The sequence below is a fragment of the Palaemon carinicauda genome, chromosome 10 (genome assembly GCF_036898095.1).
Source record: "Palaemon carinicauda isolate YSFRI2023 chromosome 10, ASM3689809v2, whole genome shotgun sequence".
Taxonomy (NCBI): domain Eukaryota; kingdom Metazoa; phylum Arthropoda; class Malacostraca; order Decapoda; family Palaemonidae; genus Palaemon; species Palaemon carinicauda.
In genome coordinates this window covers 149,684,412-149,689,411 of record NC_090734.1, presented here as the reverse complement: position 1 = coordinate 149,689,411, position 5,000 = coordinate 149,684,412, and positions in this window count along the sequence as shown.

The window sequence follows — 5,000 nt, the reverse complement described above, 5'->3', positions numbered from 1 at the left end:
ACAACAATGATGTATTCTCGTCATAGTTTTGATAACAACATTGTATCTTAGATATACAGTAGACTTTATTTACTACAGAATCATAGTTTTGAAATCAACATTCGTTACTCTACATCGTCGAAAAGACCATGATTATTCATCCAAGCAACAACCAAAAGACGTTTCTCAGCCTGCCACCTCTTCCTCGACCAACCCCTTCCTCGATCCGGGCCCCCCACCTCCCTAAACCAGGGTCTGTGTTCATTGAGAAATCATGGCCATTAGGCTGCTAGATCCCCCCTCTCTCTTTACTAGTAGCACCTTGCTTCTCTCTCTCTCTCTCTCTCTCTCTCTCTCTCTCTCTCTCTCTCTCTCTCTCTCTCTCTCCTACTTCTTCATCTGCTCCTTGATGACCAGCTATGTAGCCAGCCGCTCTTCTTCGCGCTCTGTAACTACCACGTGGGTGCAGTCTAGGAGGAGTCGGAGAAAGCATTTAGTGACTCAGTTCTCAGTTACTCACACATTCACGAGATGAGATTTGGGGAATGGGGAAGGAAGGGAGTTTGGCGGCTGTAGGAGGAGGAGGAGGAGGAGGAGAAGGTTGTGGGGATGGGAGGCACATGGAGGATGAGGTGTGCCTTCATAGAGCCTCTTAGTACTTCTTCATCTTCAATGTCTACTTCAAGTACTTGTTCGTACGTTTTTGCAACTTGCAGCAATGCCGTTTTCCCGTTTGATATAGTTTCTTCATTGGGTCTGTTTTAAATAAGGGAAGATAATTGTCCTTCTTTCCCCCCAAAAAAAAAATTGGTTGATTTTTTTATATTATTGTGAATGAGGGGAACAATTAGGGAATATAATTCTTCCTCTTTCCCCCCAAAAAATGTAATTGTTTTGTTATTTTGAATTATTGGAAAAGAGGGGAACATTTAGGGAATATAATTCTTCCTCTTTCCCCCCCCCAAAATTAAATTTTTTTGTTATTTTGAATTATTCGAAAAGAGGGGAACATTTGGGGAAAACAATTCTTCCTCCCCACCCAAAAGTAATTGTTTTATAAGTTTGAATAATTGGAATAAGGGGAACATTTAGGGGATACGATTCTTCCTCTTTCTCAAAAAAAAAGTAATTATTTTATTATTTTGAATTATTGGAAAAGAGGGGAACACTGATATCACGTTTTTAACTCCTGAACATAATGAACATAATCATAGAAGATTTGACATAATTTGCATATATGATACAAGAGTCTTATCACAGTAAACTACCCGAGGAAATATTGTGATGCGTAGTGATATTTAAGCGTAACTTATATTGATGAAGTTTTAAGTCTTGATTTTCAATTGTTTTATATTCTTCCTACAAGATGAAGATAATCTTAGAAGATTTTATATAATACACTGAACTACCCGAGGATCTTCCTAATCGGGTAGTTGAATCAGTAGAACTTCATAAGTTGAAAGTTAGAGCAAATGTTTTTTTATGTTGACGAGGCTGACAGAGTCTTTTTATAATTTATATATGACATATCTGTTTTTGACATCAATAGTTTTTATAGGACATATCGGTTTTGACGTTGTTACTGTTTTAAAATGATTTATTGTTAACTTGTTCTCATCATTTATTTATTTCCTTTTTTCCTTTCCTCACTGGGCTATTTTTCCCTGTTGGAGCCCTTGGGCTTATATCATTTTGCTTTTCCAACTAGGGTTGTAGCTTGGTTAGTAATAATAATATATTGTGATCCATGGTAAATATAAAATGGTTGCGCAAGCTTTCTCAAATGTAAGCTTGTTGTTATAGCATTAATGTGGATAATGTATGTTGGACAATTTTAACTTTTCAAAAAAACACTAAACTTTTCAAACTATTTTGTATCATCTTTAAAATATAACAGGTAATAAAAAAGATAAGTTAACTAATGACAGTTTATAAAAAAATAGCCGATTATAAAATTTAACTTTGTATCTCCATGTAAAGGCATTTAAACAAGTTTAAAAAGGTTAAAAGGCCGCCCATGAACGGCAGAGGCAGGGGACAGTGACATTGCCCTATCGAGCAGGGTATTGCCCGAGAGATTCACCATATATTCATATGATCAGCGCCCAAGCCCCCCTTCTCCACCCAACCTAGGACCAAGGAGGGCCAGGCAATGGGTGCTAATGACTCAGCAGATAGATCTATACACTCCCCCAAACCCCCCCCCTCATCCTTAGCTCACAAAGATAGTGAAGTTCCAGCGACCAAAGTAACTAACGAGTTTCGGCGGGACTCGAGCCCCAGTCTGGCCTTCACCAGTCAGGGACGTTACCACATCGGCCACCACAACCCTGAAGCAATTCCTCTAGTTGAGTAGGGCTAGCAGAAATTGGTAAATTACCTTTAATAAACAGTTGCAAACTGCAAGCAGCTTTCCATTGGCCGCAGCAATATGGTGTCTCAGTAGCAACAAGACTCGAGCAGTGTTTTGAAATAGCGTCTATCACTCTCAGGCAAGCCAAGTCTGGTCCCAGACTCACAGTCATTCAGCCGTGTCTGAGCCGATCACCCACGTGGGTGGTTGTGGCGGTGTCGTGTTGGTAATCATCTCATTTTGCGTTGCCAGGGTCCCTTTTGTGATGACCAAAACTCATGCGTTATATTTTCTCTTTCAGAGGACTTAGTGTTCTCGCATTTAAAGCAAAAACATTTCTACTGGTTTGACGAATTTTCCAAGTTTTAATTTGTTCTCGGGATTTTATGTCTGTTAATCGGTATATTCTATGATTAAAGGCTAATAAGAGAAGAGACTCCCATGGGGAATTAATTTTACAGTATCTGCTCTTTTTTTTTTTATTTTTTTATGAATGCGTGATAACTGATGTAGCATCCAGACGAAGCTATGCATTTTTTTTTTTTTAAACTGGGACTTTCAAAAACCAATGGACGTAAGCAAACTATATCAATATAGGAAAACTGATGAGGTTTTTAGCTGCTAAATGATGCTTGCTATTTTAAAAACGACATCCCAACCAAATAGACATACAGGATGTAAGGAAACGGTAGGAAACCAAAAGAAGACAATAAACGAAATCTGGGAGTTTTAAAACAATAGTTTTCAGAAGCAAATGAAGTTAATTTATCTGTACAAAAGTCACGTAACCTTCAAACGAAACTGTGGATTCTCCAAGACCTACATATAGGTCTAGGGATTTTCTGACCAAACCGAGACAAGGCCGAGGTCTATGGGGGTGCCTTTAAGGCCTCTGGGGTAAGTCTATTCTGTTTCCTTTGAAGTGAGGCCCCTTTTCCAATTCCACGGCAAAAGGGCTGTCTCCTTGGCTCCTCCTTTGGCGTCCAAGCTCAATGCGGTGTCCTTGTACCCTCGGTTGCTATAAATATCTTAGTAATTGTAGCTGATGGTGACACAGGTCGAACCATAGAACGACTCGGAAGACGTTCGTTCGTTCCCTCTGGAAAGATCGGCTGCTCCAACCATATATTTACGGACAATAGATGTCTGGACGATATAGAAAACTCAATGGGAATAATAACAGGCATTGCGGGATGAGAGAAAACTTTGTTCCTCGGCCTACTCTTTTTTTTTCTCCCTTTCTGAAAATGATTCCCCAATAGGCCTATGCAGCCAAAGAAGACCATCTGGTCTATTGTAGATTTTCTTTTATTCACTTACAATAAACGGGATCAGGTTTACCTCCTGTTTGTTGGTTGAGGAGGAGGCTGAGGATTTCTTGGATCATTTGTTAACCGCTCGAGTTACATAACCGGAGGACTTTGATCCTACCGTGTGAAAACAATACGTGATCCTTCTGGGCGTCGGGGGCCATGTGACCGAAATCAGGTGAAGATGACGAAAAGGTCTTTTTATTCGTGATTGACCACGTAAGAAATGCTTTACATACGAAGCCTCTTGCGTAAAATGAGAAATTCTCTTTCTTTCTCTCTCTCTCTCTCTCTTGTGTAATAGATTGTTACTTATCTTAAAGTATTCTCTCTCTCTCTCTCTCTCTCTCTCTCTCTCTCTCTCTCTCTCTCTCTCATGTGATAGATTGTTACTGATCTTAAAATATACTCTCTCTCTCTCTCTCTCTCTCTCTCTCTCTCTCTCTCTCTCTCTCTCTCTCTCTCTCACTTATGTACTAGATTGTTGCTGATCTTAAAGTATTCTCTCTCTCTCTCTCTCTCTCTCTCTCTCTCTCTCTCTCTCTCTCTCTTATATATATAATAGATTGCTACTGATCTTAAAGTATTCTATATTGATTATTCATTACTTGTCATGTAGTTTATTTATTTACTTATTTCTTTTCCTCACTGGGCCATTTTTCTTTGTTGGAGCCTTTGGGCTAATAGCATCCTGCTTTTCTAACTAGTGTTGTTGCTTGGATAATAATAATAATAATAATAATAATAATAATAATAATAATAATGCATTTTTAAAGATAGTTGTTCAAGTAATTGTGTGTACAAATACAAAGAGAAGTTATGTATTTTATGGTTATATTTCTTGTATATAGAGATTGGGTATATGTAAAAGGCTAACCGAATTATTACCTCAGTTGCAGTTCAATTATCCTGTTCAAGCAAAACGAACAAATAATAATAATAATGATAATCATTATTAAGAGAGAGAGAGAGAGAGAGAGAGAGAGAGAGAGAGAGAGAGAGAGAGAGAGAGAGAGATTTTAAGGAAAATATAGTAATCCTATCCATTGCCCCCCAAAAATAAAAAACAGGAAATTATATCTATAAAAAAAATATCTGCCTCAACTGTAAGATGGGATTTTGAAGGAGGATAATATGGTGTCTGGAAAGGCGGGAGGGGGTGGAGGAGGGGACTGAAAGGGGAGGGCCAGAGGAGGGGAGAGAAAGGTTTGACCATAAGGAGTATATAGATTCTTTATGCAAATAAGAAAGAGGCTCGGAAGAGGAGATTCCGACGGGAATGCCCCTGACAAATAAAACCCCTTAGGAGGCGAAAAAGGTGTCAAGGTTGAATCAACCGCAGACGATGATAATGATGA